Raw genomic sequence first — 14,085 nt, forward strand, 5'->3', positions numbered from 1 at the left:
CCAGAGGGGCCGGGGTTGGTGGATGACAAGGAGAGTGAAGGGGGTCAAATATATGATGAGAAAAGAAGACTAAACTTTGGGTAATGAGCACACAGTGGAATACAGAGATGATGTGTTATAAATTTGTTTAACTGAAGTTTATATAATGTTATCAAACAATGATACCCCAATAAATTTAAATTAAAAATGGGGGGATAAGGCACTATGAACCAAGAGAAAAAACAAATGAAAGAAAAGGACCCCAAAAATATAAATAGCCAAATTTTTCTAATTACAAAAATAAACAGCTTTAAAATATGAGTAGAGAAGAAACTATAGACTCAGCATTTTTAAAACTGAAAATATAACAATTGAAATTTTACAAACTTCAATGGATATGCTAAGCAGGAGATGTGACACAACTAAAGACAGATTAATAAACAAAAATGTGTTTTCTCTGAGGAAATTAACCACAATGTAACTGTGGTGTGTTGAATTATGTCCTCAAAAAGGAACACCCAAATCTTAATCCCTGGTATCTGTGAACATAACCTAATTTAGAAATAGAAGTAATTTTTTTGTAAATGTGATTAAGTAAATGATCTTGAGATGAGACCATCTTAGATTTAGACTGGGTCTTAAGTCTGGTGTCCTTACAAGAAAAAGGAGATGAAGATTTGAAATACAGACACAGAGGAGAAGACCCACAGATACAGACAAGAAGCCCCCAACTCCCAGCTTCTTCTCAAGGAGTTAAGGATTTAGACCTCACAAAAACTTAGGCCCCAGCTTTTAAAAATCCCACCAGAGCAACAGGCTCTGAAAGCACCTAACTCTGAAACCTGGTGTTCAGAAGATCCACAAGACTATGTCCTACAAAAAAGCAGTTCTTTTTTTAAAGTATGCTTTATTGATTACGCTATTACAGTTGTCCCAATTCCCCCCACCCTTATCTCCACTCAACCATGCACCCCCTAACCCTCCAGCATTCCCTGCCTCTTAGTTCATATCCATGGGTTATACATATAAGTTCTTTGAATTCTCTGTTTCCTGTACAATTTTTGACCTCTCCCCATCTATATTATGCCTACCAATTATGCCTCTTCTTTTCTGTACCTTTCCCCCAACTATCCCTCCCTGCTCCCTTTCCACTGAAAGCCCTCCCCATGATGTTCATTTCTCTGATTCTGTTCCTGTTCTAGTTGTTTGCTTAGGTTTTTTTTTTAGGTTCTTTTTAGGATCTTTTGTTGATTGTTGTGAGTTTGTTGTCATTTTGCTGTTCATAGTTTTGATCTTCTTCTTTTTCTTAGATAACTCCCTTTAACATTTCATATAATAGGGGCTGGGTGATGATGGACTCCTTTAACTTGACCTTATCTAGGAAGCACTTTATCTGCCCTTCCATTCTAAATGATAGCTTTGCTGGATAGAGTAATTTGGGATGTAGGTCCTTGCCTTTCATGACTTCAAATACTTTTTTTCAGCCCCTTTTTGCCTGCAAGGTTTCTTTTGAGAAATCAGCTGATAGTCTTATGGGAACTCCTTTGTAGGTAACTGTCTCCTTTTCTCTTGCTGCTTTTAGGATTCTCTCCTTATCTTTAATCTTGGATAGCTTAATTATGATGTGCCTTGGTGTGTTCCTCTTTGGGTCCAATTTCTTTGGGACTCTCTGGGCTTCCTGGACTTCTTGGAAGTCTATTTCCTTTGCCAGATTGGGAAAGTTTTCCTTCATTATTTGTTCAAGTAAGTTTTGAATTTCTTGCTCTTGTTCTCCCTCTGGCATCCCTATAATTCAGATATTGGAACGTTTAAAGTTGTCCCAGAGGTTCCTAAGCCTCTCTTCATTTTTTTTTTTTAATTCTTGGTTCTTCATTCTGTTCTGGTTGGATGTTTATTTCTTTCTTTTGTTCCAAATCGTTGATTTGAGTCCTGGTTTCCTTCCTATCACTATTGGTTCCCTGAATATTTTGCTTTATTTCACTTTGGATATCTTTCATTTGTTCTTTCATTTTGCAACCAAGCTCAATCAGTTCTGTGAGCATTTTGATTACCAGGGCTTTGAACTCTCCATCAGATAGGTTAGCTATCTCCTCATCGCTTAGCTCTCTTTCTGGAGTTTTGATCTGTTCTTTCATTTGGGCCATATTTCTTTGTCTTGGCACACCTGATAGGTTGTAAGGGGGCAGGGCCTTAGGCATTCACCTGGAAGGGCAACCCTCCTTGCTGTACTGCCTGTGGGGGAGGGGCCAGAGAGGGAACAATGCAGCTCACCTGTTGGGCTCTAGCCCCACTATCCAACAAACGCTCATATGAGACTGGGAGTTTCTCCCACCATGGCAACCCGCAGCATAGTCCACAGTCAGCTCTGAGTCTCAGTTTCCTGTTCAGTCAGCTCCACCCACTCAGTACCCTGCCTCACCGAGGGTTCTCTCAACCAGCCCCACCTTACCGGTCTGGTTGGTCTGGTTGACTGTGGAGTTCCATGTAGTTTGATTTTCTGGCACTTCTGGTTGTTTTCCTTTTGGTTGTGCAAGGAAGCAAAGGGTTTCTACCTATGCCTCCATCTTGGCCAGAACTCAAAAAAAAAAAAAAGGTGGTTCTTAATGGATGCATGAGCATTCACCATGGCTCTCCCCCAAGACCCAGCACAGAGAGAGAAGACAAAAATCACCCAACTCCCAGTTTTTCCCTGAAAGAAGGATATCTGCATATTTTTAAAGCTGTACGAAGGCCAATCTTTCGACATAGCAGGCACTAGCAGCTGGCTACAATACTCCCCCCAACACTGGGGAAGGCAGCACACATGCCTCACCTTTTCCCTCCAGCCCACTTTAAACTGCTAGCGTCTAACTGAAAGGAGCTGAAACACACATGCATGCTGCAGCTTTCACAGCTTCCACCCAAGGGATGTGTTCCCAGGTCACCCGGCTTCAGTAACCAAAGGGGCTTCCATCCCCAAGTCCCACAGCACAGAAAGCAAAGAAACTATTCCTAACAGACTATGCCCCCAAGGTTTAGAGCAGAGGGAGCAGGCTAAATCATACATTGCCCAGTCCTTCCCAGAAAGAGACTTATCTACATACTTTAAAAACCGCTGCCTGAGGGCCAGGTTTCTAATTTAGCAGGCACCTGGGGCTGGCTGTGGTCCTCCCCAGGACTGAGAATTCCACGTTCTCCCTCCACCTGATTCAGTAATAAAACTAAGTCAGCAGTACCTCCCCGAAATGAGATTGTGCACACATCTGGTGCTACAGTGTTTGCAGGTCCCATCTGAGGACAGGCTCACTGGAATGCCTAGCTCTGACAGCCAGTGGGCCTTGCATTTATGAGTCTCACAAGACTGTAAGAAAACAACAACAACAGCAACAATAAAACACTTCTTAACAGGTGTAGGAACACCCTCTCCTCCATAGCTATCCACCTTGAGTCAGCACAGAGGGAGCAGGCAAAATAGCCATCTCCCACCTCTTCTCTGCAGGGACTTAAACATATACTTTACCAGGCACTACCTGAGGATCCAGCTTCTTCTGCTCAGCCTGAAGGTGGATGCTGACTGCGATCCTTCCCTTTGGGATACTGACATGTCTTGCCACAACCTAAACTACTGGGTGCCACTGAAAACAAAGAAGGTCACCTAGACAATCACAGAAGTTTGAGAGACAACTAGGAGTTTGGGCCAGGCTGATCAATGAGATTCTTCTCCTATATCAAGACTGGGATAGATGGGCTGTTTTATCTAATGCAGAGAAACCAACACAGGCAGTCAAAAAAAAAATGAAGAGACAAAGAGATATGTACCAAATAAAAGAACAAGATAAATCTCTAAAAACAGAAATTAATCAAATGGAATAAGTGGTGTACCTGATCATTGAAAATAAGTCATAATGATGCTCACTGAGGTCAGAAGAGCAATGAAAGAAAAAAGGGAGACTTTCAGTGAAGAGATATAAAATATTTAAAAGTACTAAACAGAAATCACAAAGCTAAAACTAAAATGGCCATAAAAATTCAATAGAGGCATTCAACAACAGGTTAGACCAAGTGAAAGGAAAGAAAAGAAATTTGGAAGACAGGAAAGTAGAATTCTACTTTCTTTTTAAATTCCTTTGTTTTGTTTTGTTTTAAAATTTTTAATTGTTGTTCAAGTACAGTTTTCTGCCTTTTACTCCCATCCCAGCCCACCCCCCAGCCCTCCCCACCTCCCTCCTGTTTCCATGCACCCGCCTCCTTGTTTTTGTCCATGTGTCCTTTATACTTGTTCCTGCAAACCCTTCCCCTTTTCCCCTGAAATTTCCGCCCCTCTCCCCTCTGGTCACTGTTAAGTTCTTTTTTTTTTTTAATTGGCTGCACCAGTCTGTGTTCCCACCAACAGTACATGAGGGTTCCTTTTTCTCCACACCCTCATCAGCACTTGTTTATTGATTTATTGATGACAGCCATTCTGGCAGGTGTGAGGTGATATCTCATTGTGGTCTTAATTTGCATCTCTCTGATGATCAGTGACGTTGAGCATTTTTCCTATGTCTATTGGCCATCTGCATGTCCTCTCTTGCCTATTTTTAATTGGATTGTTTGTCCTACTGTCATTGAGTTGTATAAGTTATTTCTTTAGAGACTACTTAGAAACTCAATTGAAGGCATTATAGAAGATAGAACAAACAGAGAAATGTACCATTCTTAGAGATTCTATCTATCAGCATTATATACATATCAATTATCTCCAGGTTAATCTATTGCTTCCATTCAAGCCCAATATTTGACCAACAGATTGCATTATGGAATTTGACAAGATACTTCTAAAATGTATATAAAAGAATCAAAGGATAAAAAAAATGCCAAGATACTTTTGATGAGTAGTAAGAGGGTACTTGTCAAGATTTACAAGAAGGACCCCTCCCAAAAAAACTGAATTATCTTCTGGAGGGTGGTCTCCTTGTCTTATAGGCTTCCCTGGTAGGTGAGTGTTCTACAAACACATCTGTATCATTGTACCAGCCGGCATTATCGTAAGAGGCTGCATTTGATTTCAGTGAGTCTTTTAAGACTCTTTCAGTGCATTTGCCCATTTCATGTTGGGTGATTTATGAGCACACCTGTCCATACTGCACTAAGTTTTCAACCATTTTTTGACTAAAAATGGTATGACCCCCATACCCCACCCTCACTATTCACCTGATCTTGCCCTGAATGACTTCTTTTGTTGTTGTTTCTCTGGATGAAAAAAGTCCTGAAAGGGAAATGCTTTGCTGATACTGAAGAGGTGAAACAAAAAATGGCAGAAGCACTAAAAGGCATCAAAACTGACAAGTTCAAAAACTGTTTTGAGCAGTGCAAGAAACATCTCAATTGGTGTATCATATCAAATGGTGAGTACTTTGAAGGTGACTGAAATTTATACATGTAAGAATAAGTACACAAGTTTTTATAAATAAATTCTGTTTTGGGGCTCCCTCTTATGCATTAAAAGCTATTGTAATTAATACACAAATACTCACTGAGACATAGATATACCAACAGAACCTAAGAAAATGACCAGAATATAAACCCACACACAGGTGAACACTGGCTACATGATAAAGTGGATATTATTTTATTTCATTCAAGAAGAAATGGACTTTCCAATTAAGAATGCTGGGGCAATTGGTTAACCATATGGAAAGAAATGAAATTGGACTCCTATTCACACCATTCACAAAAATCAATGAGAAGAATTAGAGACGAATCTTTTTCTTTTATTTCTACTGTATTATAATTGTTTTTAGTAATTATTAAAAATCCATGCAACTATCTGTTATTTTGTAAAAATAACATCTTATCTAATTTTTGAAAGGCAAAATTCTAAAACTTTTAGAAGAAATTATCAGAGAATTTTTTATAGTGTATCAGTCTAAATCCAATCAGAGAAACAAAACCACTAGAAAGTGGAAAGTGTGTGTATGTGCATGTTTGTAAAAAAATCTGTTCCAGTAATCTGTCCATCTTGCCTCCTTGTGAGGAGCTATTGTCTTCCCATCTGATCCTAAAACTTGAAGTTCACAGGGCAGGAAGTCAGGAAGAAAAGATGGATATGGCATGAGGGAAGCAAGAACAAGCTGGAATACACAGGGACAAGCTGAAGGCCATGGGGCAGATTTCTATTTGTGTCAGTTCTTGGTGTCTCTGACCTAGATAGGCATGTCCTCCAGAAGACAGGGTTCCTTGTCACAGAAATAAGCACAGTCACCTGACCAAGAAGTTAGAGAGGCTAAAGAAAGACCCAGGAGGAGATGTCCTTTCAGACAGGGCTATGCCTCAAGCCTATGAGATGAGCCAGTGGATCAGAGACAATGTGTGAGCTACAAAATGCTTGCTTCATTTTTGTCCTGTAAGTCTCCCACAGGGGTCTCTAACTAAAAATATATGCAATGGGGAATTCTGGGAAATGTAGTTCAGCCTAGCCAAGCTAACATAGTACAAAGCTTTCCAGGAGTAGGAGTATTTTTTCTTAGAAAAGACAAAAAGAGCAGTTGTAATAGCACATGTTTAAGTAATTTTACTCAAGAACAAATTATAAGCAGCATATTTTCAGGGCTTTTTAATATTTGAGAATATCTTTTTCTTGGTACCATATATTATTCAAATCTTAGATATGTAGAAAAGTCTTGGTTTACATTTTATCTCCCAGAACTCTGTAAAAGTTGTGCTGGTTTTTTTGTTTAGTGTTACTGAAACAAAAGTAGAAATTCATGAATGTTTTCGACTCCCTTTTATAAGGTAACAATATTTTTGTCTGAATAGTTTATGGTTATTCATTCTTGTCTTTATATCCTAAACCTCTTGTCAAAAATATAGTAGATATGATGTCTTTTTGCAACAGACATCACCAGTAACCTACCCAGTAACTACTCCCTTTCTTCTTTACCAAAAGAAATTAAATTTTGTGTGAACAATAATGTTATAACTAGCCAAAAAAATGTCTCAGCTTTTATTGTAGTTAGAGGTGGTCATGTAACCATTTGGCCAGTAATCCAATAACACAGGAAGAGGTTCTGCTTTCCTAATATATCCCCTCTTCATTGCTTCATTCTTCCTCCTGTTGAAACGAGAATGAGACATTGGAGGTGGAGCTGCCTTCATATGACTATTCATTCTTCATTCTTGTTCACTGACATTATGTCAGTGAATAAAACAGTCAAGGACTTCTGGCCAAGATGGAGGCATACATAGACACACCGTGCCTCCTCACACAACCAAAATAAGGACAACAATAATTTAAAAACAAAAAACAATGAGAACTGACAAAAAATTGAACTGTATAGAAGTCCAACAACCGAAGAGTTAAAGAAGACACATTCATTTAGACCCGTAGGAGGGACAGAGATGGGCAGCCAGGGTGGAGAGTGCTCACTGCAAAGCAGCAGCTGGCCGACCCCCAGTGTGCAAGGCAGCGACTGTTGGACCCAGCGAGATGGCGGATTGTGGCGCACAAGGTGGCTGGCAGACCAGGCAGTCCCACATTCATGTGCAGATAAACCAGGCAAAACTGGGGAGCACAACCCAGGGCTCCAGCATGTGGAAATAAAGCTTCAAATCATGGAATGAAAACACCTGTGGGGGTTGAGGCGCTAGGAGAAACTCCCAGTCTCACAGGAGAGTTCATTGGAGAGACCCACAGGGTCCCAGAACATATACAAACCCACCCTCACAAGAACCAACCAGCACCAGAAGGGCCCAATTTGATTGTGGGTTAGTGGGAGAAGTGACTGAAATCTGGCAGAGAGCAGAGCAAGCACCATTGTTCCCTCTCTGACTCCTCCCCCACATACAGTGTCTCAAAGCAGAGATGTGGGTTACCCCACCCTGGTGAACATCTAAGGCTCCACCCCCACTATGTAACAGGCATGTCAAGACAAAAAAAAAAGGCCCAAACTAAAGAAGAGATCAAAGCTCCAGAAAAAATACAACTAAGCGACAAAGAGGTAGCCAACCTATCAGATATACAGTTCAAAACACTGGTAATCAGGATGCTCACAGAATTGGTTGAATTTAGTCACAAATTAGATGAAAAAAAAATGAAGTCTACTCTAAGGGAAATAAAGGAAAATGCACAGGGAACCAATAGTGATGGGAAGGATATTGGGACTCAAATCAACAGAGGAGACCAGAAGGAAGAAAGAAACATACAATCAGAAAAAAATGAAGAAACAAGAATTTAAAAAAATGAGGAGAGCCTGAGGAACCTCCAGGACATCTTTAAATGTTCCAACACCTGAATTTTAGGGGTACCAGAAGGAGAAGAGGAAGAGCAACAAGTGGAAAAGTTATTTGAACAAACAATAAAGGAGGACTTCCCCATTCTGGCTAAGGAAATAGACATCCAAGAAGTCCAGGAAGCTCAGAGAGTCCCAAAGAAGTTGGACTCAAGGAGGAACACACCAAGGCACATCATAATTACATTTACCCAAGATTAAAGATAAGGACAGAATCTTAAAAGCAGCAAGTCAAAAGGAGAGAGTTACCTACAAATGAGTGCCCATAAGACTGTCAGCTGATTTCTCAAAAGAGACCTTATAGGCAAGAAGGGGCTGGAAAGAAGTGTTGCAGGCCATGAAAGGCAAGGACCTACATCCAAGATTGCTATATACAGCAAGGCTTTCATTTGGAACAGAGGAGCAGATGAAGTGCTTCTCAGATAGAGTCAAGTTGAAGGAGTTCATCATCGTTAAGCCCTTATTGCATGAAATGTTGAAGGGACTTATCTAGGAAAAAGAACATAGGAAACATGTTACAGTGGGATGGCAGCAAACTCACAATTATTACCGGCCACACCTGGAACAAGAACAAAGGCAAACCAGGCAGGTGGTCAGAGCAGGAGCAGAACCGAGCAAATGGAGATCAAAAGGAGGGTTATCAACAGGGGAACCGGGGCAGGGAGAGGGGGAAGAGGTGCAGATGATGAGTAGCATGGATGGTAGGTGGAAGGTGGACAGGGGAGGGTAGGAGTGGTGTGGGAAATGTAGAAGCCAAGGAATTATTGAGTATGACACATGAACGTGAGCTGGTGGGGGGATGTGGGTGGGAGGGGAGTGAAGGGGGGGGAAATGGGACAACTGTAATAGCATAATCAATAATATATATATATAAAAAAAAAGCCCTGGCTGGCGTAGCTCAGTGGATTGAGCTTGGGCTGCGAACTAAAGTGTTGCAGGTTCGATTCCCAGTTAGGGTACATGCCTGGGTTGCAGGCAATGACCCCCAGCAACCGCACATTGATGTTTCTCTCTCTCTCTATCTCCCTCCCTTCCCTCTCTAAAAATAAATAAATAAAATCTTAAAATATATATATATATGTGTGTGTGTATGTATGTGTGTGTGTGTGTGTGTGTAGAGAGACAGAGAAAGAGAGAAAGAATATTATACATGCCCATAAAAAACAATAAAATAAGAGTCGAAAACCCCTCCCCTAACTTAAACTTAGGTGCAGTTTAAACTCTATTGTACATCAACATATAATAATAGAATTAAATAAGTAATATATGCAGAATAATGTTAATGAGGGCTATGGGGAAAATATCAGAATATGGAATTCCAGGAGGCTGTGCGGTGCCAAATTAAATAAGTGTGGTGGAGAATGCTTCACTGATGAGATGACAGTGGAGTAAAGACAAAAAAAGTATGGCCATGCAGTTGATTAGAGAAGGAACAACAGCTGGTAGTGAGGAAAAACCAAAGCAAAGGCTTGAGGCAGGAATGTGCCTGCTGTATTTAGGGAACAGCAAGCTACTAGTCTAGCTGAGATTCAGTGGGGATGGGGAGAGAAGAAACAGGAGGACAATTAATGTAGGGCTTTTAGGTCATTGTATATTATTTGGCATTGACTTTGAGTGAGATAGAAAGCTACTAGAGGGTTTAAAACAGAAGAGGAGATGTTCTCATTTACATTTTTAAAGCTTTTCTTTTAAAAAAACTTTTTGTTTTGATCTAATTTTAGGCTTACAAAAAAATTGCAATAATAGTTGTATTTCTGGCTTATATTGTTTATCCCACTTCCTCTAATGCTAACACTTTACATCAGGAACAGGAAATTATCATTGGTGTGATACTATTAACTAAAATACAGATCTTATTCAAATCTCACTGTCTTTTTTTTCACTTATGGTTTTTTTTTTTTTTTTCTGTTCCAGAATCCTATTTTAGGTCCCATATTGTAATTTTTTTTTTTTTGTCCCTCTTTAGTCTCTTGCAGTCTCCAACAGTTCTTTACTCTTTTTCTTTTATGACCCTGAGACTTTGGAAGAATACTAATCAGTCATTTTGTAAAATGCTTCTCAATTTGGATTCATCTGATATTTTCTCATGCTTGGAGAGTATTAGTCATTTTGGGCTGCTGTAATAAAAATACCACAGACTGGATGGGTTAAACTATGTAAATCTCTTCCTCATCATTCTGGAGGCTGGAAATCCAAGATCAAGGTTCCAGCTGATTTAGTTTCAAGTGAGAGCTCTCTTCCTGGTGTGCAGATGGCTGCATTCTATGTTCTCTCCTCTCATGGCCTTTTCTTGGTGTGAACATGCTAGCTCCTCAGTGAATTCATGAAGGTGGTGGTGGTGGTGGTGGTGGTGGTGGTGGTAGGGACTCTCTAATGTCTCATCTTAAAGGACACTAATCCTATTAGATCAGGGCCCCATCCTTTTAACCTCATTTACTGCCTTAGAACAAAACTGCAGGATTAGGGCTTCAATGTATAAAGTTTAGGAGAGACACGAACATTCAGTCCATAACAGAAGGGGTTTGTATTTATGGAAAGACTACCACACACAAAGTCTTTCTCTATGCATTATATCAAGGGATTCATGATTTTGACATGTCTTATTATTGGTGATATTTACCTTGATCATTTGGATAGACTGGTGTCTGCTAGGTTTCTCCACTATGAAGTTATTATCCTTCTTTTTACAGTTAATAAGTAACTTTGGAGAGATACTTTGAGACTGCAAATCCTCTTTCTTCTCAAACTTGTGTCCACCCATTTTAGTGTCCATTGGTTTATCTTGTCTGCAAAAGTTGTTACTGGGGCATTTGGAATGATGATTCTCTATTTCCCCTTTCCATTTATATTAACTGGAATTCCACTGTAAGGAAGAGCTGTCCCTTCTCCATCATTTATGTATGACTTTTATATTGTTATAGACTCACTGGGCATATTTTATTCTAAGGATTAAAGTCAAATACCATAATTATTTATTGTTCAAATTATTCCAGTTTTGGACATTAGGAGACCCTTCAGGTCAGCTCCTGGTTTTGGTGATCCTCCATCTTTTTTAGAAGCATTTCCTTACCTTCTGACATCACAAGATGTTCTAGCCTCACCTTATATTTTCCTTGCCCCAGCCTGTCCTGGAAGCAACTTCTCCACAGAGCCCTGGTTCCTTATGTTGGATAATGGTGTTTAGAAACCAAGATCTGGTGCTAGGTGTGCTCATTGTTCTGGAGTATCACTGCTTCTAGGCCCTCTCAGCCAACAGAGTAAGGAAATATATGAATATATATTAACCTACCCATACACCCATATGTACATCTCTTAATTGGTTTGAATGTATAATAAAAAAACCCTTGAGTTTATACTGATGTCCTTTAGTCTAATCCAGTGCTACAGGGTTTATTTTAGCCTTCCTTCTTTCCTTGTTTTCCTCCAACAGTAAGGAACCTAGCTTTCATCAATAATATATGAAAATATTCCTTCAATTCTAGTATATATGTAAAGATAGTTTCAGGATTTGCTAATTCATACTCCTGTGAGAAACACTTTTACTGAAGAGATTACAGCCCTTAAGTCTTTAGCTTTTCAATAAGTAAAGATACTGCTTTCTAAGATACTTGTTATTTTCTTTTCCATTCCCTTAATTGTGGATATGTTATTCTTTTGTAATACAGGCACTTTCATTTGTATTTGCATTCCAGTTTTGAGTTTCCCCCATTTCCTGGTGGTGTTAATCATTTATTTATCTGGGGGTATGTGAAGGGTATGCAAGACTTTAAAATTCAGAGAAATGTTACTCTACACCACAGGTGGCAAACACAAGTCCCAAGGGCCGAATCTGGCCCTCCACCTTTTTTATCCAGTCTGGCACCTTGTTTCTACCTGGCAGCAGCACGGTGCTCTTGCTTAACTGTTAAGTAGTTACATGTATACAGTCCTAAAACTACGTTTGGCCCTTCGAAGGCAACCGTGAGGCTGATGTGGCCCTCGGCTAAAATGAATTTGACACCCCTACATCATGATGCAGAGTCTACGTCATTCCTGCTAACCTATTCCCCTCTTCTCTTTCCCTTAGTCAGTCTCATTAGTTTATCCTTCCTGTAGTTCTTCTGAACAAATCCACAGGTATACCTGTATATACACAGGTATAAAAAAGATGTATTTTTTTACATCTTTTTTTCTTCTATGAATGACAGCATGCTGTGTACTCTTGTGCTTTGCTTTTTTCACTTTAGGGTATGTCTTGGAGATCATTACATATCAGTTCATAGAGCTCTTCCACATTCTTTTCTTACAGCTACTTAGTATTCTACTGTGTGAACATATGGATTGTTCAACCACTCTATGAATGGGCATTTAGGTTGCTTCCAATATTTCATAATTGAAAACAATATTGTAATTAATCAACTTTTTACTATATATTTTCACATTGTTGGAGGTGTGTCTTCAGGATAGATTCTTAAATTGATTGAAAGGTAAATACATGTCACTTAGATACTGTCAAATTTCCCTCCCAAAAGAATTGTAACAAACTGCATTCCAATCAGCAATGTATGAACATACCTATTTCCTCACAGCCTTGCAAGCAGAATGTTGTCATATTCTTAAATATTTTCATCTGGCCAATGAGAAGTGATATCTGAGTGGTTTTAACTTGCAGTTATCTATTTTGAATTAATTTTTGAACACTTCCATATGTTTGAAGATCATTTTTGTATCTTTTATGGTGAATTGCCTGTTCATGTACTATTCCCATTTTTGTACTGGATTTTTGGTCCTTTCCCCTCCTTCAACTTTTAACACAAATCACTTGGCTATTGTGCCAAATGTACTCCATAGAACATTGGTGGAAGCAGGGAGACCATTGGTTATTTCAATCCAGATGAGATAATGCAAGGTTATCATGAGAGGTGGTGAAGATATAATTTCAATGTGAACCAAGAAAACTGCCTTTCCTAACAGTCTCATTGTAAGTTATAAGGGAAAAATAAACTAAGGTGGACTTCAATTGTTTCTACTTGAACAAGTGGAAACTTAGACATGGATTTGTCATTAACTGAGATACAAAGATCTTGGCTGACACAAATTTGGGGTGTGGATGATAATCAGAAGCTGGGGGTGGCCTGTGTTAATTTTGAGATGCTCGTTAGACTTCCAAGAGGAAATGTCAAGAAGGCAGTTAAAGATACAATGTTGGAGTTCCCAGATACAGATAGCATTTTGACCCATGAGAAATAGATGAGATGATCACATGAGTATAGATGTAAAATAAACTCCAACATTACAGAGATGGTGGAGAAGGGAAGGAATCAGCCAGAGACTGAGAAGGAGCAGCCAATAAGGTAGTAGGAAAACAAGAATACGGTGTCAGGGAAACAGAGAATTTCAGTAACAGATGATAAAGTGGCAATGACTATAACCTAGCTATTGTTGAAGACTTTGAAAAAAACAACACAGATTTAGTAGAGTGGCAAAGATTAAATCTTAAGTGAATTTCAGAATGCAGAGTAGGAGGAGTTTGAGACCATCAACATACACAGATTTTGGGAATTTTGTTCTAAAGAATTCAAGCCACATTTTGTATCATACAATGAGAAATATGGGTGCCTGAGGATTTCATGAGCAGAAAATTCTAAAAAAAAGGAGACTAAAACAAATGTTAAAATAACAAAATGGAAGATGGATGTATTATCTTCAGGATAGTTTTAGCTGATTTAACCAAACACTGATATATTGAACAGTGACTGTTGAAGAATTTGTCAATACAACTCAATATTTTTTCCAATCCTTAAAATTCATTTTTTCTATTTTTAAATGTCCTCAAACATGAGCCCACAATTTTGTTTATACTATCCTAAGTGATGTT

The sequence above is a fragment of the Phyllostomus discolor genome, chromosome 14 (assembly GCF_004126475.2).
Source record: "Phyllostomus discolor isolate MPI-MPIP mPhyDis1 chromosome 14, mPhyDis1.pri.v3, whole genome shotgun sequence".
Classification (NCBI taxonomy): Eukaryota; Metazoa; Chordata; class Mammalia; order Chiroptera; family Phyllostomidae; genus Phyllostomus; species Phyllostomus discolor.